General features: G+C 43.1%; 1 protein-coding gene across 7 annotated transcripts in view; it reads left to right on the top strand.

Annotated features, from left to right (window-relative positions):
• The first annotated feature begins 14,322 nt into the window (after positions 1–14,322).
• Positions 14,323–24,984, top strand: part of LOC144888224 (uncharacterized) — a 56,045-nt gene continuing 45,383 nt past the window's right edge. For 4 of the 7 annotated variants that reach the window (XM_078770647.1, XM_078770648.1, XM_078770649.1 and 1 more), the window contains exons 1-2: positions 14,326–14,428; positions 14,759–14,824. The gene's annotated coding sequence lies outside the window, so the exon portion shown is untranslated. Of the gene's footprint in view, positions 14,429–14,758; positions 14,825–24,984 lie in introns of all 7 variants that reach the window. The other 3 variants (XM_078770646.1, XM_078770645.1, XM_078770650.1) reach the window with 2 other exon arrangements.

Raw genomic sequence — 24,984 nt, 5'->3', positions numbered from 1 at the left:
ACTTCATGTATTTGTGCTGGAATTGAAAACTGTACACGACATTCATTTTGAAATGTGACATTACAGGTTGTATTATGATTACCTGTTTTATTGTTAATCGTGTTCCTTTGTTTATACACGGTTATGTTCTATTTTGTTTGACTGTAATGCTCAAACGAATCTGTAGCCTGATTACTTTTACATACAAATAACTCAACACTAAATCTGTGATTAGTTGATGTTATTGAGATTACAAACAAGATAAAATACAGACTTTGAATGTGGTCGAGTTTACCATTAAATAAATGTTATTTTGTCCATTGTCTTTTATGTCTTTTCTTTTTTAACGGGTGTAAAGCACGTCAAAAATGACGGGTTGGAACAGTCTTTGACGGTACAGCGGCGTGAGCATGCCGAAGTTCTAAGTCTGGGCCTCGTGTCAGGTGTGCTTGCATCTTCTTTATTTATAAGACATCCGACAGACGAAAACGAACACTCGTTTTACTCTGAGCACTTTGCACGTCACGTCCAGCGAATGTCACCTACCCGTGCCTTGTATTTATTGTGATTTCAAAAAAAACGCTTCCATACACCGACCTTGAGGCTCGGTTTGCAAGCCACGGTCTACAATTCCAATGTAAGAGACATAATTACTCTTCTTTTGGGTCTTCAGAGTCCGAAGGGTCTTTTGGGTCCTCTGGTTAATTTGGGTCTTTTGGGTGCTCAAGCTCTTTTGCATCCTTGGGATCTTCTTGTTCCTTTGGGTCTTCAGTGTCTTTTAGGTCATTTGAGTTCTTTGGGTCCTCTGCCTCTTTGGGGTCCTCGGGTCTTTTCAGTCATCTCGGTATTTTGGGTCTTTGGGTTCCACTGGGTCCTCAGGGTATTTAAGGGTCTTTTTTGGTGTTTTAGATTGTTTGGTTCTGTGGGGTTGTTAAGGGTTTTCTAGGTATTTTGGGTTTCCAGGGACTTTTTGGGCTTCTGTGTCTTTTCGATTTTTTGGGGGTCTTTGGTATATTTGGGGGCTTTGGGGTCTTTTGGGTTTTTGGGTCTTTTCAGTCTTTGGGAACTTTTCGGTTTTCTGGGTCTTTAAGGGTCTTTCAGATATTTTGGGTCCTTGAGGTATTTAAGGGTCTTCTGGGTCTTTTGGATCTTCGGGGTATTATAATTTTTATTGTCTTTTGTATCTTCTGGGTATTTAAGGGTATTTGGGGTCTTTGGATCTTCAGGGTCTTTTGGGGTCTTTGGGGTATTTTGGGTATTGGTGGCGTTTTTGATATTGAAGGGTCTTGGGGTCTTTTCAGTGTTTTGGGTATTTGGGGTGTTTATGGGTTTTTAAGGGTCTTGGGGTCTTTTCAGTGTTTTGGGTCTTTGGTGTCTTTGTGGGTTTTGGGGGAATTTTGGTTCTTCAGGGCCTTTTTGGTTTTTGTTGTCTTTTGGGTCTTTAAGGGTCTTGTGGTCTTTGGGGTATTTTGGGTTTTTTGGGTCTTCTGGATATTTAAGGGTCTTTGGGGTCTTTTGGATATTTGGGGTATTTTGGGTCTTCTGGATATTTTAGGGTATTTGGGTTTTTTGGGGTCTTCAGGGTCTTTTGGGTGTTCGTGGTCTTTTGGTATTTGAGGGTCTTTGGGGGTCTTTTGCATCTTTTTGGTCTTTTGGGTCTTTAGTGGTATTTTGTGTATTTTGGGTCTTTGGTGTCATTTCGGTCTTTAAGGGTCTTGGGGTCTTTCCAGTCTTTTGGGTCTTCGGGGTCTTTATGGGTCTTTGGGGAATTTGGGGTCTTCAGTGTATTTTGGGTTTTTCTGGTCTTTTGGGTATTTAAGAGTCTTCGGGGTCTTTTGGGTATTTGGGGTATTTTGGGTGTTTGGGGTCAATTGGGTTTTCAATGACTTTTCTGTCTTTTGGGCCTTTGGGGACTTCTTGGTCTTCATGGCCTTTTGTGTCTTTAACAGTCTACAGGGTATTTTGGGTCTTTGTGTGTTTTGGGTTTTTGGGGTCTATTTGGTCTTCGGGGTCTTCTGGGTCCTTGAGGTCTTAGGGTCTTTGGGTCTTCCAAAATTTTGGGTATTTTGGGTCCATAGGTCTTGAGGGTCTTTTCAGTCTTTTTGGTTTTCAGCGTATTTTGGGTGTTTGGGGTATTTTGTGTGTTTGGGGCCCATTGGGTCTTTTTGGTATTTTGGGTCTTCGGGGTATTTTGGATTTGCAGAGTCCTTGGGGTTCTTCTGAGTCATTGGGGTCTTTTGGGGTCCTCTTTGTCATTTGGGTCCTTGGGGTTGTTTGGGTCTTTTGGATCCTCAGGGTCTTCACAATCTTTGGGGTCTATTGGGTCTCCAGGGTCATTTCAGACTTTTGAGTCTTTGGGGTCCTTTGGGTCTTTGGGGTATTTTTGGTCTTTGGGGTATTTTGAGTCTTCAGAGTCCTTTGGGTCTTCTGGGTCTTTGGGGTCTTCTAAGTCTTCATTATCTTTTGTGTCTTTAACAGTCTACAGAGTATTTTGAGTCTTGGGGTGTTTTGGGTGTTTGGGGTCTATTGGGTCTTCTGGGTCTTTGAGTCCGACCAAAATTTTGGGTCTTCAGGGTCTTTTCCGTCTTTTGGGTCTTTGGGGTATTTTGGGTGTTTGGGGGATTTTGGATGTTCAGAGTACTTGGCGTTCTTCAGAATCCTTGGGGTCTGTTGGGTCCTTTTTATCATTTGGGTCCTTGGGGTTGTTTGGGTCTTTTGGATCCTCGTGGTCTTTTGGGTCTTTAAGGGTCTTGGGGACGTTTGGGTCTCTGTGGTCTTTTGGGTATTTAAGGGTCCTTGGGGTCTTCTGGGTCCTTGGGGTCTTCTAGGTCTTCATTATATTTTGTGGCTTTAACAGTCTACAGAGTATTTTGGGTATTTGGGGCCTTCTTGGTCCTTGGGGTCTTTTGCGTCCTCAGAGTCTTCTAGGTCTTTAAACCGGTGGACACAGTCATGTTCAAAGATTTCCACTTAACCTCCCCCCTCCCCCCACTCAAATCCCTGCTAAAGCACAACTAAAAGCCCTTAAAATCTAGCCTTTTGAAGGGGGACAAACACACACACACACACACACACATTGTGTTTTATATGGTAGATGACACTAATATACTGTATAATTTTACACATTGTTGTGTATATTATACACTAATATACTGTATAATATACACAAAACTGTATAAATTTTATTATTTTATTTTATGCCAATATGCAAGAATGAGTTTCGTTAAAAGTGTCTCAATTTCATTAAAAGGGGGTTCGCGAAGAGGCCGTGAGTTCTACGGATGTGATCCCGCATGCTCTGGGCACCCACAGAGAGGTCCCACGTGGACTGGAACCCATCTACTCCGGGATCCTGAGAGATCCGGGGGCATCCACCGAGAGTTCCCACGTGGAGGGCATCTCATCTAGTCCGGGGTCCTCAGAGATCCCGGGGGCTTTTTTGGGTTTTAGCCAAGTTCTTTACCCCACACGTTTAAAGCGAAAAGCGGGATTAATCAATGAATTCATTTTGTCTGTCTGTCAACAGACGTCACTTTATGATCGAGGAACAACTTAATTTCAATTGAATGTTGTATGTTGAACATGAATCGGAAAACGAACCTGCAAGTTTAGCAGAACTTTGGCTCTGAATTTGTCCCGATCGCGCAATCGCAGAGAGGGGAGAAGTTTTTTTTACTGTCTGGCAGTCAAGGAAAACCTAAAATCATTCCAAACAGGAAACTTTCCTGATTTTAAGGATGTCATGAAGGACACAAACAAACAGGCACAAAAAAAACGAATGTAACCTGTTCAATAAGGTGGTGTAAATTGTAAAAGACGCTGCATCAACGGCGGTAAAATTCCGGAAAAAATTTTCTACGTCTTTAAAATCTTTATTTTATTTCAATTGAATTATGTACGTGAACACTGTAGAACACAAATAGCTGCTGAAAGTACGGTGCAGGTATGGCAGCACTTTGAGTTAGGCTTAAAAACAGGTGGAATGAGTAAGGCCAGTCTATATAAATTCAAGATTTTCTCCTTCACCACTGAAAGTAGCAGACTCGACCATTCTGCTATGAAAAGTGTGATCATCTGTAAATTTAAATATAAATCTGCCTTTTGACTGCACAAACACCAATGACAAGAAGTATGTTTTTGTTTCAAATGTGTAAGCGATTCCAAAAAAAAATTGGCATGAAGATGTGAAAGAAAATCTTTTTAAATGCCCCCACCTCCCAATTTAATTATTGCAGCTGCATGAAGAAGTGAATGTATTTTATTTACCAGATGTAGAGCGCCCCTTTAAATGAAATTTTCTGGAGTATTCCTTGGTTCCTCCTTAGAACACGAGGGTAGACCAGTATGCACACGAGATTTTTATGGCTCCGTTGACGAAGTTGCCGAGGCATTATGTTTTCAGGTTGTCCGTCCGCATTATGTTTTCAGGTTGTCCATCCTTCTGCGTTATGTTTTCTTGTTGTCCGTCCGGCTGTCAGTCTGTCCGTCCGTCCATCCGTGATAGGTATTCGTTCCCGCGATAACTTGAGAACAGCTGAAGGGATCTTTGTCAAAATTGGTGCAGGTATGTATAATGAGGTAAAGATGAACTGATTGTATTTTGGGGTCACGAGGTCAAATGCTAAAGGTCAGAGGTCATGTTAGGTAAAAATCCTGTTATCGCGACAACTTGTGAACCAGTGATGGGATTCTGACCAAATTTGGTACACTTATGTGGAATGATGTGCAGATGAACTGTTTCGATTTTGGGGTCAAGAGGTCAAAGTCGGTAATATGTCTATAATTTGAGAACAGTGGAAGTGATCTCATTCAAACTTGGTTCTGCAATGTATAATGATGTAAAGATAAACTGATTAAATTTTGTGGTCAAGAGGTCAAAGTCTGTAATAGGTCTATAACTTGTGAACAGCTGAAGGGATTTAAATTAAAACTTGATGCAGGTATGTATAATTATGTAAACATGAACTGATTAAATTTTGGGGTCAAGAGGTCAAAGGTCAGACGTCATGTCAGGTAAAAATGTGATAACTTTCGAACAGCTAAATGGATTTAAAGCAAACTTGCGACAAGTAGAACAATGACGTAATAATGTGGGCAGAGGCAAATCGGTCGACGTCGTGACGTCGAAGAGTGTTGTTCTAGTTTTGAATGTCCCTTCTTTTGTACAGTTTGCCACATAGCACATACCATATAACGTGGCCTTTTTATTCCCCTGGCATTTTTCCCAATTAAATTAATAAATCGCCAGATCTCAACTTTTTAGCATTCAAAACGTCGCCGAATTATTTTTTGATAAGTCCCGCCAACTTAATAGGTTTATTAGGACCCAACAGTTTGGGCCCATCGGAGGCCGATATTATCACCAATAGTTTTGTTTTTGTTTTTTTGTATACAAGATCGAAGCTCGTGAAAGAGCTAACATCAATCACAAAAAAGACAAATGGACACACAAAACATACAATAAAGGGAGCGGGAGACAAGATGGGGAGATAGAGAGGGGAAGCACACAAGTACAATAACAGAGAACAGGGACAACGGAAGATCTGTGGGAGGGAGAGGCCTTGGGGGAGGAGGCATGGGAAGGCGGGGGAGGGGTGGGAAAGGTCAAAAACACATGGACACTGCGAGAACTTCCAGGAAAGAAAGAAGTCGGGATTTCAAAAAAAAGTGGATCTGGGGTGAATTAACGGATCAAGTCAAATAGCAAATTTGATTTGGGGGTTTTCAAGGGAAGGGGGAGCCCTACGCTTGTCTCCTGAGGGGGGATCGAGGATTACATGGACGAGGAATAGGAAGAGCTGATTAGTCATGAATACACTCCAGAACTTTCATTGGTGTGTTTATTAGAAACTTTTTAGTTCTTGCCAAATCGAAGATTTTTCAACTATTTTGGTTGATCTTGTGTGTTATTGTGAAAGAAATGAAGAAATGATTTGACTTTGGTGAAGATCTGGATCCGTTTCTGGATCTGAGCATTTTAAAAAGATTCCTCACCATTGAGAGATCGGACAAAAACCGATATATAACACGAGATGTGAGAAACTTGTGAGACGGATTTTTACAAAACTTGGTTCATGAGTTGGGGAAGACACAAGAACAAGAGATTCGGTTTTGGTTCAAGTGGGATCCAGATCCGAGATATTTGTGTCCGACCGAACAAAACAGAAACCGTTCACCTGGTGCAGGTGTGCTCTCCACCGAGTGCTGTTCTAGTTGAGCTATGTTTCGCTTTTCATCACCGTTTGGGTCATTTGGTTACATCATCATCCTCGGGAAGTTTGGGTGCATCATCATCCTCGGGAAGTTTGGGTGCATCATCATCCTCGGGAAGTTTGGGTGCATCATCATCCTCGGGAAGTTTGGGTGCATCATCATCCTCGGGAAGTTTGGGTGCATCATCATCCTCGGGAAGTTTGGGTGCATCATCATCCTCGGGTAGTTTGGGTGCATCATCATCCTCGGTTAGTTTGGGTGCATCATCATCCTCGGGAAGTTTGGGTGCATCATCATCCTCGGGAAGTTTGGGTGCATCATCATCCTCGGGAAGTTTGGGTGCATCATCATCCTCGGGAAGTTTGGGTGCATCATCATCCTCGGGAAGTTTGTTTCTGATTTTAAAAACCGCAACGTTCCGCCGAATTCACGGGTTATTCCATTTCCTAATGAACCTTCTTTTGTCATTGTACAATATATTATTATGTGCATTTGGTAAACAACATCGATTTGCATTAACAATAGCAAGTATTGAATTTAAATGTGATTATTGTTGCAGTTGTATGCATTCAATGAGTTATTCATTATTCCACTAAACCTGATTTTTTACCAATACTAACTTCACCCCTTAATTTTATAATAGTCTCGTCCAGTTAAACATCAAGTAAAAAACATTTTAAAAAATCGATTAAGCACGTGACACTGCTTTCTTTCCTCGAGATGGATCATTCCCTTTACGCTGTGTTTATCACCACTCACAAGGTGCTGTGTTTTGTGGGTAAAGTGAGACCCACCCTCGGTCTCATCTCGAAACATTGTGGACCACGATCGGTCTCGCGTTATCTCTCATCTCTCATCTCTCGTGATCTCGGGTTGCATTGATTGCATGACGTCATTGAATTTGACCCTTGGGCACGTGACCATTATGCACGTGCGTTAATCCGCAATTGCGGACAGAGCAGCGCTCACTATAGGCTATGAGCCAGACCCTCAAATTTTCGACATTATGCTCAATCAGACGGAGGATGGCTAACAGTTATTTTTGGCAAGGCCAGGGACCCTAGTGCTGAAAAAAATGTGATAGCAGTGTGAAACACTTAGCCGTATCTGTGTTATCATCACATTTGTCAGACCACCCCAATAACGCTTTCGGTAATTTTTCCGCCTAAGATTTAGGGGGTAGGGTTCGTTTTGGGGCTTTCAAATAATATCTCCTATATGTATCAGTTAGTGTTGTATACCAGGTGAAAGGTAATTGAATTATCTTTCACATGATGTATAGAAAGTGCCTGTGTGATATATAGTAACCTCTTTATGATCATTAAAACATAATTATTTCTGCCAACTCTCAAAAATTTATCACAAAATCCCCAATGAAAACAAAATTAGGCAAAAATTCAGTTTGGCGGATATTAAATGAATTTTTGAATTTGAGAAACACACAGTATGATTAAAGTCAAATTTGGGCCTTAAATCTCATACACCTTGATAAAGATGAGAAAATCCAATATACAGTAGTTGCTGTAACCATGACCTAAAATCCATAAATGTATATCTTTCCGCTCTTATGATATATTGATTTACATTTTACGATTTTTGACCGACCGACAGCAAACTATACTCTCACCATATAGTTTGTATACCATTATTGGTCTAAAAATAGTATATATAATATTGGGATGTCAGCCATATATAGGCCAAAAAGTACTGAAATTGGTGTCAGAAATGTCTAATTCTAAAAATATGAAGGCATTATGACCAAACTGTATGTGGTGTTCTTGAATATACCACAGACGTATGATGCATGTGATGATTAACCTACTCCATGTATATGTATGTATCCTGATGTACCCTAACTTGGCGAGATAATTTACATCATATTCATGCAAACGTTTTTAGTCTTGTAGTGTTGTATGGTTCTCTTATATTACCAGCTATACATAAAGTAAACCAAAGGAAAACAATGTACTTTCTATTTAAGCAACATATATTTATAGACATCATACCATAAAGTACACGAGTTATCAATTCAGCGTACACCATATTTGTTACACATATGTACATGATCTTTCTCCATACGGTTCTACAATTCAGAAGTTATCCTCGTCATCGTCGTCGTCTTCTTCATCGTCTTCTGCCGAACTGTCATCACTCTCACCATACACTCTCTGGTTGTCACATGTGGTGAGTTTGCACATGTCTGTGCACTTCAAACCACTGGCCATGCAGACACACATGGGTAGTGTGCATCTTTTCGAACAGGTGCATGCCAGTAAATCCAGAACCGCCTGTGGTGCGGGCTGTCCTTGCATCCAGTCGACTGCCAGCTGCACGCGACCATCCTGGGTATCCCAGTGCCATCCTTTCCCGATTGGACTCGGTACTGCTGGATCCATCTTGAGACTCCTCTTCCAAATAGCGGCTTGATAGTTGGCTCGCTGTGCATGTTTGGTTAAGCAGTCTTTGCACGGAGGTAGCTGGTGACTGTCGATCTCTCCCCTCTTGGCACAGAACAGGTGATATCTCAAGTCATTCACCTTCACTGTCCCCGACTTCGGTGCGTACATGAGACAAGTGAAGTTCTCCAATTATCCATCAGTTCCTCACTGACGTCCCAGTCCTCTCCCAGCTGTGTACATGCATCCTGCACATCTTTGTTGGTTCTGATGAGTTTTAGTGCAGTCAGTTTTCCTCGTCCAGCGAACGTGCTGACTGTGTCGCATCCGGTATAGGCATGCATTCCAATTAGGGCCTGACATACATTTGTGCCGACTGACTTTCCTATTTTCCCTATGTCTAGGATTTTAGCCCTTGCTTTGGTGCCACATTTCTGAAACAACTTGGCATGAATCTTGGTATGAAATGCCAAGCCAATGACAAGTACGTCGGTGTCATCTGAGCTAATAAGCACAGACTGGTATCCATGTGCGGCAGCATGGGCAGCATGCAAGAACAGACGACCATCTGCTTCCTCGTGTGTGCTTTCCAGGGCCACTACTTCTTGGCTAGCATCAGATGTGATCTGATAACACTTGTCATCGCATGTTACAAAGAGAACCTTTCCCTGTAGGCGTCTGATGTACTCTGGTTTCTTCCACTCTTCGACCAGGAACATGATAAGACTTGACTTGTTCCCAACATAGCTGAGAAACTTGCGCCATTGCCTTACAATTTGAGATGCCATGATGTTTTTCAGCTCAAGTCCAAGTTCTTCCCCCCTGGTTAACCGTTCGCTGTTTTTGATGGAAGTCTCCTTGTAGGTGTCAAAGACGACATCGATCCTCTGGCTACTGCATCCATCCTTCAGGGCCATGGATAGGACAATCATGGCCACTTCGGCAAATGTAGTTTGATCACCTGCCACCTTCTGTATAAGGAGCATCCCGTCAATAATTGTTGCCGAATTGTCGGGTATCCTTTCAGCCGGGGTCACAGTCCTTTGCAAGGCCGTGGCTAGGGCAGCTTTGTTGGTTTTCCGTAGAAGGCCTTCGGGTGTCGCCAGGGCCCATGGCAAGGGACCGAGAGGATGAGATAGCACCTCTGCCATGTGAATATCTCGGCCCTGTGCCATCACGATAATTCTACCAAATAGAGCTCTGTCTGCTTGAAGAATTACTGCCCTGCCATTGCTTCTGCATTCCTTCTTCTTAGTGAGGTTGCTGAAAGTCTTCAGCTTGTTCAGTTGCAAAGGGTCGTGGAATTTCTTGATTGGTGGGGTGCTCTCAAGTCGCTCAAGCTTGAAGTTTGTGTAGCACTTGTGTCCGACTTCCCATGCTTTCTCCAGATCCTTGGCAATATTTGGAGGGGCTGCGCGTGCAGTGGAAATACTGATGAGAGAGCTGGCCATAGTGAATGCGTTCACCCAACTCTGGATCAGAGTTATCAGTGATGATACAGCGTCCTCATCTTTCTTGATCCGTGTTTGCTGCAGATCCGCGTGTTGTATGTGTGTGTTGTTCACATTCACCATTTCCCTCATCTGGCGGAGAAACGCACTCCTGTGTTCGGATGTGACATAGTAGCGCTTCACTGCTCCAGATTTCAAGTTGAACCTGGTAGTGCCACCTGGTGTCTGTGTGTCTTTGTTGACAGTGACCTCAGTAGTTTGGTCAACTGGAATGCGTCCAAACGGATTGCTTTTTGACATTTGAACTGAGAAGTACCCATCCGAGAACGCTTGGAAGATGCCAGGGTGCTGCGTTGGAAGGTTTGTCATTTGTGCGTAGTATGCTGATAAATACCGTGCATAGTTGATTTTGTCATATGCGAAGCACCAAGGAATCATGGCTTGGATAGCAGATAGATGTAATGGCCAATTACCTTCTCGGGAAGCGCGCAGTAGAGCAAGCAAGACCGTTTCAACGATATCCACGTACGACATCCAGAATGACGACAATTCACCATTATCATGACGAAGGTGATGCAGGAATTGCTTCCAAACAGCCTGAACTTCTTCACACGATTGATCTTCCAACAGGTTGTTCCACTGGCTCTCATCTTGTCCCAATTCAGCAACTTCTGCTAACAACGTAGTGACCGTCTGTGTTGCCTCTGGTCGCATCTTTTCCAACCAAGGGAGAAATTCAATCCACGCAAGCCTCATGAATGCTTCGTAGATGCTCTTATGTACATGGACTGCTTGGTTGTACATCTTCCCCTCCATAACCCGATTGAGTGAGCCTTCTGCGACGATCCCTGTTTCGATGCAAAAGTCTCTAAGACCAGCATCTTGGAAACGAGCACCAAGAATCGACATCACATTGCAGATTGTGTGGAACGTGCCGAGGCGAAGTACGATGTTAGCATATGTGTCTGTGTGTTTCCAGACGATCTCGGCAGCCTTAGCATACAGGGCCTGATCCATGACGACGACGATGTCCTGCAAGTGTAGGATCTGTCGGACGCTTTCATACTGCTTCAAGATTTCTGCGACTGTGGACATCTCTGTAGCTGGTGCATTTATTGTAGGCATATATCTAACAATATCCTGAGAGACGCTGATAGATGCCCTGACGGTGATGTTGAATCCTGTCCAACTTGTTGTTTTTTGTGTTACTGGGTCCACCTGACGGGCAATGACCCAAAGAAGATTCTTGATTTGAGCAACTTCCATAGCCATCCTGTTTTCCGCTGCAGCTGTTGATAATGTTTGTAGTGGATGATGCCCAACACGTTCACCTGCAATGTAGACAGGCAGTGTTTCTTCTGTTATGCAGACTGTTCTTTGCTTGAGCTTCTCGATCTTCGGAAGTGGCTCCTTTGGAAGGTGTGGTCCATACATTTTGGCCTGCACTGCAATGCCATTGACTCGATGTGTTGTTCCTTTCCCGGTCAGCGTCTCTTCCAGTCTATCAATGTTATCCCATGCCAAGTTTGTGAATACATACGGCTGGATGCTGCTTGGTAGGACTGTTTGCTCATTTAAGTTTGCTGCAAGTTTTTGAAGACATACTGCAGTGTCATTTTCCTCCAGTTGAGTGTAGGATATTGCATGTCCAAGATGGTTCAATGTGCGAATTAGTTCTACGTTCCCTGTGAGAGTCTTAACTGCATATGGGAGCAACATGTGTTTCGGAGGCTTTTGTTGTCCACAGCTCACTGCATAGATAATGTCCTGGCTGAAAGATTGCATCAGCATGATGACCCTGTTTGATGGAAGCTCGTTTTCCGGATCTCCAGTCAAGAGGCCAAGCATAAAGCGCTGGAGATAGACGGGAACGACGAAAGAGTCATTGTCGACGTCGGCTGGATGATAGGGCCATGGAGTTGGTTTGTTATCCTTCCTTATCATCGATCTGATGTGTGTCGATGTCTGATCAATGACTTTGGACATGTTTGATGATTTCACTTTCCAAATGCTCAGTTGTTGTTTAAGTGTTTGTATTTCTTTGACAGCATCTTGTAGTGTTACATTATCAGGTACGACAATCAGTTTTCCACTGTTGTCTTGAAAGATGTGAACGCTATTTCCAAGATCAGTTTCCAGTTTCCGTGCGAGGTTTTTTCTTGTAGCAGTTCTTATCCCATGCAACCCTCTTGATGTCATTATCGATTGTAGGTGCTCTACCAGCGTTGTCATCCTAACAATTTCCTTATTCGGGATTATATGGTTCCGGATGTATACTAGCAACTCATTGTATGCTTCTTCTTCAGTGTAGTCAGATTCGTTTGTGGCGGCCGTGTTTCTGTCATGTGCATCTTTAGTGCTTGGTCTCGTGTAACTTCTGTAGCAAGAGAAATGGTATCGTGCTTCAGCTGCCACAATGTCTCTACTTGTGGCAGCCATGATTTTCGTGTCACATTTATGCACGGCGCTGTTTCGCAGTGTTTCATCTGCTCTCAGATCAACAGCCTTGCTCAACTTTTCACGGGATGACGTTCCCTTGCACCACTTGGTCTTTCCACAGAATATACAATCCGGTTCATAGATGCGTGATTCCGAAGATGCCCTTCTGGCTTGTCTCTTGCTCGCTGAACATGTTGCAGCAGCATCGTCGGTTAAATTGGATTCAGCTTTTCGTTTCAGTGCTTCCAAATCTCGCTTCATGGTGAACATGCTCCTGCACTGCCTGTGGTAGAATACTCGGGGAATCTCCTTCTCTGGCAGCGACTGAGCAAGGTCGAGAATGGGTGCATGGTTCCGTATTTTGGCCGCATCCAGCAATGTAGTCCACGAATCGAATGTTTGAGGGCTTATGAGCGGATCTTCTGGTTTGACATCTAACGATAGCTTATGAATGATACAAACGTCCTTGAGAACTTTCTGAGTGATCGCAATCTCCATTGCAAGTATTTGTTCAATTGTCTATCTGCGGTACACTCTGTTTCACCACCACCAATATCACCACCACCGTCTCACCTGGAAAGACACATAATATCGAATGAGACCACCACCACCACCACTACTACAAATTAGCATCAGTTGCTATAGTTGCTTAAAAATGTATTCTGCACCAACAAATCTACAAAGAGAAATACATTAGATGTCGTGCACCGCTGTCATGGTTGCAAATCACCTAAAATATAATGAAAATATTGACATTGATGACAACATTCGTATTAGCATGTCTACACATATTGCATTGAATTTCATTGCACATCATGATCATATGTGTGAGGATATTGACTCTAATTATACTGTATGTGTGTCTCAAATCGAAACATACCTTTTACATTCCTTTTGATTTTTGCCTATTTTTGTTCCTAAAATTGGGGATTTTGTGATGAAGTTTTGAGAGTTGGTGGAAATAATTATGTTTTAATAATCATTATAAAGAGGTTACTATAGATCACACAGGCACTTTCTATACATCATTTGAAAGGTAATTCAATAACCTTTTACCTGATATACCACACTAGCTGATATATACACGTGATATTATTTGAGAGCCAAAAAACTAACCCCACCCCCTAAATCTTAAGCGGGAAAAATGACCCGAAAAGCGATAAATGGGTGATCTGACAAATGTGATGATAACACAGATACGGCTAAGAGTTTCACACTGCTATCACATTTTTTTCAGCACTAGGGACCTTGGCCTTGCCAAAAATAACTGTTAGCCATCCTCCCTCTGATTGAGCATGGTCGACCCCTCGGCTCATAGCCTACTAGCACGTGGTTCATTCTAACCGGGAAGCAGTCCCTGCTTCTTCTTTATCTTAATTTTTGTTTTCGCACTTTGATCAAACAAATTGTGGACGTCACAAACAATCTTCTTACAAAGAGGAAGAATACGATGCGCGTAAAGAGGAAGTATTCAATAACGATGAGGAACCTCCGGGTGATTTTGTAAACCTCTGAATGTAACTGTGACGAAGGTTCACGTGATCGGATCTCATCTGAAGAAGTTTGTTCGAAGATTCTCATTTTATTGTTAATACTGAGTGTAATGGCTGCCGACCACATTCGTTCGTGGCAATCTAATTTTTGGGGTTTTTTTTGCCGTACTGGTGGGTGTGGCGGTGTAGCGGCTGTGTGTATCGTGTTTTTATCGGTAGTTCACATTGTGCTTTTCGTAACAGCAATTTGTATCTCGGTTTTGTAACATCCACCAACACCATTAGGCTACGTAGTTAGTTATATATTTTATCTTTTATCTTTTAACTGGAGAAGTCTTTAAGACATTTTATGTTGTGGCGAGCTGGAGCGTGCGTAACGGAACGGAAAAGCGCATGGCGCGGTGTGAAGAGGTTAAACAATGAACTCTGAAAAAGATTAACTGAGGATCCAAAGTTGGTATGTAATTTAATTTGTTTCTTTGATACATAATACATTTGCTGCTTAAGCTGTAAGAAATTGATTTTATGTACATTTTCCGCTTTGTGAGGTAAATGCTTTGCAAATGGTTTGTGTTTCGCCATTGCTCATTTCTCATGCAGAACGACAAACTGCTGCATGATTGTTTGTATTTAAGCTGAATGTGTGAACTGCAATAATGGAGATTTGTTGGTAATTTGCTGTTTGTTTCTCATGTTGTAGTTTCACGGAGTCCACGAATAAAACGCCTTCTGTATGAGACCCAAGGTTTCCTGTAATCCTATTTGACGGTGTTCCTCTTTTTCACAGTTCGAGCCCGAGCGGAGCCGCTTCTTCGTAAGCTGAATCCCGCAGTTACACTCAGTGTGACGGTCGGTAGGTCACACAGACATAATGGAACTGGACACTCGAGCGTCATGCTCCACTATTTCAGAAACTGTATATTATGATAAGTTGTCTGAATTTTTGTTTTACAATAACATAACTTTGCGTAGTTGTACGGTGTTATTGGTTCTTTTTGTCTGTACCAAGTAGTCAGGTTCACTGTTTTTTCGTTCAATTTTTTGGGAGATTAGCAAAACTATATTTTTGGAATATTCAGAGCATGAGGAATCCAAAAATTAATGTTAGCATTTGCGTCGACACCTTTGCGAAAATGACACTCAGGACAGTGATGAAGATCTGTAAAAGCATATTCCTGAACGGTGTAGACCGAGTATATCCTGTGTATAGGACTTATAGTTCAATCTGATACTAACAAGGCTGCTTTCTTGCTTTATCAACCCATACCTATAACTTCAAAGGACTTGCAATATCATGTATTATGTAATACAGTTGTATCACAAATATAAAGACAATGGCTTTCAATTGCCTTTGTTTGTTGCTTTTCTATAATCCTGAGCACTATTTTGAGTCCTTTATTGGATTCCTTAACCCAGAAAACATAGGATTAGCATATTTAATCAAGTTTCTAGGTTGACTAGAAGCCGAGATCGTGCAAAATATGTATTTTATGGTGGCCATTTTGAAAATCCAAAATGGCGGCCATGCACGTGTCTGTGCAAATGCCAACATTGATTTGCGGATTCTCCATGCTCTGGTGATTCCAAAAATGTATAGTTTTGCTAATCTCCAAAAATTTTGAACGAAATTATATTTGTTAACATAGTGAAGCTGACTAAAGTTACCAGTTATGGTATCGGGTTAACCAGGATTCCTGTGAGGTTCCCACTAGAAGCCTATTGTTCTTGTAACACATTTTCTGGAGATTATTCAGACAAAACTGTTCTAGCTAGCTCCACGAAACTTTAACTCATTGTGGATACTAATTTAGCTTGGTGCATCATAAATTTTGTTTTTGCAGTTTTGACTTGCATTGTGTAGGTGAAGTTACGTAATTGCCATTGCTTATTATGTCATAAGCTTTAAACATCTCCATAACCGCTGAACAGATAAAGGCGAAATTAAAAAAAATATGATCACCTCGGTATGGGGATAAAAGTTTGCGGAAAAAAAAAATGTCATGGGTCACGTGATTTGGTGGCCCTATTGGATTAAAAATAAAACTAAAAAAAAAAAAAAAGTGAAACTGCCTATCAGATTCATACAAAACTTGAAACACATGTGAACATACTAGTGGGAGGAAAATATTTGCAAACTATTATGTCATCAGTCATATGGTTTGACTGCCATCTTGAAATCAAGTAAAAAAAAAATTAAACAAGAACTATGTCGTGCACAGCACGATTCTTGCGAAATCCCTAAAATAGGTTGTTGGCCTATGATGACCTCAAAAGTAATTGGTGGTTGGATTCAGTGACCTGGTATGCAAATCCTTTTAAAATTTCAAGTCGATCAGATAAAAATTGAGGATTTTAGAAATTTGGCCGATGTTGACCTTTTGACCAAGGTGGACCTCAAAAATACTTGGTGGTTGACTTTATTGACCAGACATGCAAATTCTCTTAAAATTTCAAGTCAATCGGATGAAAATTAAGGATTTAAAAAAATCTGGCCTATGTTGATTGTTTGGCCTACGTAGACCTCAAAACAAATTGGGGTTTGAATTCAGTGACCAGATATGCAAATCCTCTTCAAATTTCAAGTTAATTGGATGAAAATTGAGGATTTTAGAAATTTAACAAAGTTGGTGACCTTTTGCCATTGACCTTTTGACCCAAAAACAATAGGCATCTTGGTTATGACCAATTCGACCATTTCGTGAAGTTTGGCGAAGATCGATTGAAAATTGTGACCTGTAGGCGACTGACATACAGACAGACAGACAGGATAACGCACAAGACCAACCAATATATTTGAAAGATCTTCTTTGTAAGACTCAGGAATATATTAATACTTGCGGAAAAAATTGATTTTCGCAAGTAATAATATATTGCAGAGTACCTCTTAATACAACAACAGCAACATGCATTTTAAGGCCATTTTCCCTGCAAGAGCGGGGGTCAGCCTTGTGGTCCACATGACAATCTTCTCCATTTTACCCGATTTTCTGCATCTCTCCTTGTCAACCCCCTTGCCCGCATTTCTTTTTCCACCATCTTTAGCAAAGTCTTTCTTGGTCTTCCCTGTTCTCCACTTCCTTCTACATTCATTTCCTTCTCAACCAGTCACTTCATCCTTCCTCAACACATGACCAAACAATCTCAACCTGTTCCTCTTTACAGCATCAATCACAGGCTCTATTCCCATCAGCTTTTGCTATTCATCCTTTGTTTTCCTCTCTCTCAACGACACTCCACACATCCATGGAACCATTCACATTTCCACCCTTTCCAGCCTTCATTGCTGCTCTACGTTCATTACCCATGTCTCACTCCCATAAATCATAACACTTCTCACACATGCAGCATACACCTTTCCCTTCAGCTTCAACGACACTCCCCTCCTCATCAGTACGCCACTCAGTTCCCGAAACTTCTTCCATGCACATCTCACTCGAGCAACCGTTGCCGAGTCTGATCCACCTTCTCCATTCAGAATGTCTCCGAGGAAGCAAAATGTTTTCACACCCTCCAGCTTCATGCCGTCTTCAAGATCCAACTCAACCTTTCCTCCATCTGCAGCTCCCTCTGTGCACACCTTACATTTGAATGTAGCTGCCACACTGGTTAATGACCCTCTCAGACCACGACATTTTTGATGAACCCACTCAGCGCACATTGTACATTGAATGGAGTTCACTCCGACACCCTTCTTGCACACAGCGCATGGCCACTTCCCAGTTCTTTCCACCTCACCACATGCTTTACAACTTGCCATCACCTTCGTCTTTCCGATATTCACCTTCAGACATTTTGTCTCCATACATTCCTTCCACTTGTTCATCTTTTCCTTCAGTCTATCCATACTTTCCGCAATCAATGATGGATCCGTGACTTAGGACTCAAGTCACGGATATCAAGACTCATGATTGGGAGAAGGAACAACTGAGATATTTATTTGATTCATCAAACACACAAGCTTGTGGAAAGCAAAATGCTTAAACTGAGGCCCACAAGGACCAGGATTCCAACATGATGCTCTGAAATAATTCGGTCAAGCCTTTCATTTTATAAAGGGAATATTGGGGTGTGGTTTTAGCTCTTGAGACAAAGGAAAGACAGGGTGGTCTCCAATGTCATTAAAGGGTCAAACAACATGTTGACGATTTTCCAGAGTCCTGGTTTTTTGGGGGAGAGTTCAGCAGGTCGTAAAAATGTTAAACATGAAAGTGATATAACGCAGTCCTTTAAGGGGGACTGGGAAAGATAGGTTGGTCTTCACAGAGGGATTATATCATCAGGGTCTGGATTTACAAAGCATATAACTTTTTATAACAAGTTTAGGTAAGGAATATTTCGACAGTAAGAGAACATGCCATCACAGTAACTTAATTCTTTAACAGGAAATATAATGGATAAGGTTTACAAAGCAACACATACAAATTAGTTATTTTTGGTAATTGAGCAACATCTTTAGCCTAATACTGGGATAACAGGTTTCCAAAGAACATGAAAGTATTATGAGTACACAGAAATCAATCAAAAACAGAACATTTTCTTGTTTATACTTGGTAATAGGTCAAACGATAATAGAACACAAGGAGGGAGGTGGGGGGGGGGGGGGTCTGAACCCCCACATACCGTCCTCTTGGATCAAAGATACAACGCTATCTACGAGCCAAAAAAAGGGCCTTTATTAAATCAAGGTAGGGAGACAGTCAATGAAAATACCACGCGAATGCGGCCCAGTGGGCATGCCCCGCACCCAAAGCACCTCGCATAGCACCCAGCAGGACGATTCGCGCGTGTGTGTGTGTGTGTGTGTGTGTGTGTGTGTGTGTGTGTGTGTGTGTGTGTGTGTGTGTGTGTGTGTGTGTGTGTGTGTGTGTGTGTGTGTGTGTGTGTGTGTGTGTGTGTGTGTGTGTGTGTGTGTGTGTGTGTGTGTGTGTGTGTGTGTGTGTGTTGGCCATAGAAACATGTTTATCCAATGGCGCGTCAGATCCACAACGAAGACGACTGGTCCCACAGGGGTCCACACTCGAGAAGGTCTCCCGGCCCACCCTTTGGCCACGGAGGTGCAGCCGGGACCCTCCTCTAGCGAGAGCTCGCTCAAGTGTTCGCAGGCGCAGTCCCTATGAATCTTCGGCGCTCAATCGATCTCCATGTTCATAAGACCTTGGATGTGCCGTCGTTCTGCCGGGGAAAGCATAACATCGTCAGTATCACGTGGCCTAGATCTGTGGCCTGGAAGACCAGCAGTCAGAGCCTTACATTCCATGAAAAAGAGAGAAACTTCCTTTAAGTAGTCGTTTGCGTCTGCATGCGACATGTTGGGATCCAGGATAATCGGTTTCCTGGCAGGCGGGCCCAGCGATGCATCTGGGTCCGGAGCCGAGTCAAAATCCAGGGCTGGGACAGCAAGGGTTGAACTGCTGTGAGCTCGTGAGACATAAGTGACAAGAGAATTACTAGACTGGGCCCGTGAAAAGCAAGTCCACATCCGGATCCAAATTCAATTTTTAAGTATAGTGGGGCGGCTTAGCCCAAATATTCAAAAGAATTGTGCATTTTGTGATACAAGCACCAAATTTGGCACAAATGTACATTAATATGTTGCGAACATTTTCAGATATTGGGCCACTTGAAATTCCGTAATTTTGTTTTTCAAATTTTTTTAAATTTCGTAATTTCAAATTTTTCGGGTGACACCGTCACAATTTCGGTCTTCGAGGCCGGCCGATAGGCAAAGTGTGACCGGAAGGGACGAGGTTCTCCTGACCACGTGGCCCTCGATCTGGGAAGCGAGAGGCGTTCCATTAGTGGACGCGCCCCTCACGCCCGACATTTGGGCGGCCCCGGCAGGCCGTTTGTTTTGACGTTCCGTGACAGGCCCCGCACCCCCACCTCCGGGCCGACCGGAAGCTTGTGCTGAGTACATCATACCTGAACAACTCAGTGAGGCAGAACACAGCAGTGCACACCAGGGTGACTCCTTCAGTGCATAAACCAATTAACCTGTCCACTGCAGGGCATATAGAAATGAAGTTATTTTCTGCATATAATAATAATATAAGTTCAGTTCTATATAACAATTTCTGTTATCACCACTACCACTACAACTACCACTACTACAAGCTTTGTCTGGAATTTTGTGGACTAACAGACAAACAGACATACAGACAAGCTGGGATCAAAACATTACCTCCTTCCACCATTGAGTGTAGAGGTAAACATCATGGAAATTATATCATGCCCTAGATTTAATTCATGCTTACCCGTGTATTTGCTTCACTGGTTCACAAGGTCTTTTGCATACAGTACATGTAATTCAGACTCTCGTCTTCATTGCTGACCACACAATGTTCGCAACATATTAATGTACATTTGTGCCAAATTTGGTGCTTGTGTCACAAAATGCACAATTCTTTTGAATATTTGGGCTAAGCCGCCCCACTATATCGGCCGGCCTCGAAGACCGAAATTGTGACGGTGTCACCCGAAAAATTTGAAATTACGAAATTTGAAAAAATTTGAAAAAAAAAATTACGGAATTTCAAGTGGCCCAATATCTGAAAATGTTCGCAACATATTAATGTACATTTGTGCCAAATTTGGTGCTTGTATCACAAAATGCACAACAGGTTTGCTATGCTGCTACACTAGTATAATCAAAATCATTTTTAAAATCGTTATTGGCAACATTAAAATGGAAGAACATTCTTCAGACGCGGAGATCTCATCATTGCTGCTCAGTGACTCGTTCGGGTCATCGTTCCAGGGTCAGCAGTCACGTCGACAGCCGGAGGTTCATTTGGGTTCATCCTGTGGAACATTTGCTCACACATGCAAGGACTAAATCCTCGATTAGTATTCCTAGCCCCCTTGCCCACCAATTGGCATTTAGTTACCTCATCTCTATTTATAGCTGCATTTTCTGCGTCATGTCTGGAAATTCAAATGATGTTTTTGCTTTCCCCAATTTCCGAAAATACCTTCCTTTCTGGACAATAATTCAATTGATGTGATTCCAGCGTGCGTGGTGGAGTTCTGCTCACCTGGTCTGCAGAGCCGTGATCCCATCTGCACCAGCCCCAACCTGTGTTGTGGCAACCTAGCACCATTTTGTCAAATAAAAGCCACAACTTTCCATTCATTGTCACACTCTTCCCAGTGCAGGCCAACCACCAACACTTCCTTATCACTAAGACAGCATTTCACAACCACTTTCCCTTATACCCTGCCTTACCATCAACTTTTTACAACCCTTTGTCCTTCCTTCTTCACACTCCCTCCCGAACCTTGCCTCCAGACGACACAACTCACATGAGTCTCGAAGGCCAACTCTGCCATCCTCATGCAGACAAACAGTTTAACAACACCTGTTACAGTGAATATTTTTCCCTGCTCCCTCCCCTTACTCAGGAGCCATCATTTTGATAAAATCATTTGAGAACACGTCCCAATGGCAATCCATCCTGCTCAGCCTTGCGTGCTCCGAACATAACACTGGATTCCAACCTCCTTCTGTGAACCTGCAACCCCCAACCACACGGGGTGCCAGCCACCCAGATCCCCAGCAACGCGTCCCAACTTTAACACAAGACCTCCTCCACGAACAACATCGTCCGGTTGTGATCGACATCCCACATCACTGCAATCGACATCCCACTCATGTCCCCGACAACCTCGGTCTTGGGAGGAGACGGTCGCAGTGCGTGGCATTCCCCTCACGTCACCTACGCCGCCCTCGTTCCCAGTCCACACAACAGCAGCCCCCAGTGCCAATCAAAAAGTGCCCACTCCATCAAAATCCATCAAACCCATCCATCCAAACATCCATCAGACCCATCAAAAATTTTCTCAGGGCACACACCTGCCTCTTTGAAATCCATGTTTCAGAAATATAACTCCATGGCCTGCTAGACGACCAGACAGACACAGGGACACACATCGGTGAGTTATCGCCGGCATTCTCAACCAACTCCCTATTCCTGCCCTAATTTTGGTGGTATGTGTTGACAATCTGTGCATCCTATCCTTTTGACAATCTGTGCATCCTATCCATGGGTTGGCGGCCCTTCCTGTCCGCCCTTGCGTTGCCCCGAGCAACGTCAGTGTCCGCCCTTTGGTGGCCTCCAAATTCTTTATCTCTTTATCTTTTTATCTCTCCAAATTCCTCCAAATTATTTATCACCGAACCTGCGGACGTGAGGACACCTCGCGTTTTCCAAATTCCCTACAAGAATTCCCTACAAGGTTGTTTCAGCCTCTGGCCCAATCGCTGTCTAATATCTACAATATAAATCCCATACAAATTGTTTCAACTCGACTTTCAATGACAACGACTTTTTCCACCAACACACCACCATTAACCTCCCCCTATTATTTATTTATTTTCGTAAATAAACAAATAATAAAAATAACCTGGTCTATTTATAAAAATAGTGGAAATAAATATTGAAAATAAAAATAGAATAATAAAATAGAAAAATAAAAATAAAATAAAGATAATGCAATAGTTCTCATATGTCTTACCGTCCCCGTCTCATATGTCCAGTCCCCGTTGAAACTTACTCAAAATATCCACCAATATCCACCAATCCAATGCCAATATCCATGGCTCACCAAGCAGCCCATTGTCCCTGTCTCATATGTTTTTTCCATCTACACTGTTTACAGCGATTCCGAATCATTTTTTTAAAGTCACATCACATTAACCACATGGACCCAGAGCATATGTAATAACCACTCAAACTTAATCCAGCTTCACATACCGATTTCCCAAAACTTCGTGAAACTTCACTCCCATTCTGGAAAAAACCTGGACTAAACCCTGACTCCCTAAATAACTTCAGACCCATCTCCAACCTACCCTTTCTGTCAAAGTTTTGGAACGCTCTGTGGCCACAACTCAAACATCACCTCTCTGCCAATAACCTGTATGAAACATTCCAACCCAGATTCTGCTCCAACCACAGTACTGAAACTGCTCTCCTCAAAATCACCAATGACCTTCTCTCTCCTCTGACGCCGGCAACCTCAACATTCTCATCCTCCTCGACCTCAGCACCGCCTTTGCCATCATCAATCACACCATCCTCCTCACCCTGCTTAGACCAGCTTGCGCCTATTAAACCCAAATCAGTTTCTTCCACCCATTCTGCTCCCTGGTTTACCCCTGAACTCCGCCTGATGAAAACTCGTGCTCGCCAACTTGAAAGACTCCGCAATAAAACAGGTCTCACAATTCACTCCCAAGCCTACAAGGACCACCTTCAGTACTACAAAGATGCCCTCTTCCGCTCCGCCTGCTACTCTCAAATTATCCACTCTGGCTCCGGAAAACCCAAAAGCACTCTTCTCTACAATAAAACAAACTAAATAAACAAACAAATAAATAAACAAACTCTACAACGTGAACAAACAACCTCAAATACAACTACGAACAAACTCCTCAGCGCCCTGAACACCACCACCAGTCCTTTACAGTAGAAACTGCATTTCCTTCCTTTCATTCATCCAAAGCAAAATTGACAGCATCTACACCAACAGAACTTTAATTAAACGAACGTCGCCAGGGTCCTCGGATAGACGCTAAAATCGACACACACACGTCAATGACGAATGCACAATACACACAACAAAAATCCGATTTAAATTCAGAGATCGCCGATCGACCTGGCACAACCAACTCAACGCGACGACGCCACGCCGCCCCCTCGTCCCGGCACGCACCCTCGTGCCTCCACACGAATCCCAACACTCCCGCCTCATGTTTTCCTGCGAGGGCCGTTGCCGCGGCAACCAGCCTGCATGCCGCTCTATTCGCGTTCACGGCGGGGTTTACCTCGTGTCGGGACTCAAAACATTGAGCTGTCAAAACATTCAGCTGGCAAAACATTCAGCTGTCAAAACATTCAGCTGTCAAAACATTCAGCTGTCAAAACATTCAGCTGTCAAAACATTCAGCTGTCAAAACATTCAGCTGTCAAAACATTCAGCTGTCAAAACATTCAGCTGTCAAAACATTCAGCTGTCAAAACATTCAGCTGTCAAAATAGTCAGCTGTCAATCAGTTGGTCATTAACTCATCCCTAGCTCGTAATCATCGCAAAAAACAGGATATCAGACCCTTGACCTCTGACAGGATATCAGACCCCCAGACCCAAAATGCACTACATGACATAATCATCATCATCATCAAAACGTGACATAACATCTTCCTAAAGGTGAGCTGCCTCAGGGATATACCAATACACGAGTCGCCAATACACAATATAATCGTTGATTGCATCCTCTCCTGTCACACTCTGTACCTGTTGCACACCTTACCAGCGGCCTCTCACGAACACCCAGGTCTACACCAACCCCAAGCCGACTGAATCTCCCCTCACACACTTCAATGTGCCCGCTCGCACACCATAAAAGAACCGCCAGACCATCCGTTCGCCTCTCGTCCCAAACAAATAAAAATACACATGTCAATTACCGAACATCACCAGGACCCTCGGATGGATGCCAGAATCGGCAATCCCGGTCTGGATTCCCGCACCGCAAGCGGCCAATCACAATGATTCGAAGCCCACACAGTGGTGTTGCACATCAAGTGGTCATCAAAATCCACATTCGTTCATGTTCCTCATACCACGTGACTGTCAAACCGGCTCGCATTTCATGCGTTTCCTTATATCCGACCAACTTGACACTAACCATGTACATTACAGCACACGTGGATTCTTGCACACGCGTACCTTGTACAATCCTGTTCAACATCTTGTGCAGCAATTCCCATTCATTCGTATATGTCTCATTTCATTCAGAGGAAAAGGGGATTTTTGGGACAAGGGGAGGAAAGGGGTGAGAAGGGTGAAGCAGGGGAAGGGGGACAGGGGGGGCTCGCTGCGCAGCGGGTGTTGCCTGAAGCCCCGGTACAGAGCTTTAGGGCTTGGAGGGTAGGGGATCTGTATCTACCTAACCTTCCACGGGTCTTGATCTTCAACGAGCGACATTGGTCGCTCCCTGGCTTGCTTATCT

This window comes from Myxine glutinosa, chromosome 1 (genome assembly GCF_964187855.1).
Source record: "Myxine glutinosa chromosome 1, kmMyxGlut1.1, whole genome shotgun sequence".
In the NCBI taxonomy this organism is placed as follows: domain Eukaryota; kingdom Metazoa; phylum Chordata; class Myxini; order Myxiniformes; family Myxinidae; genus Myxine; species Myxine glutinosa.
Note: the sequence above shows the minus strand (reverse complement) of the source record. Positions and strands in the feature narration are given on the sequence as shown.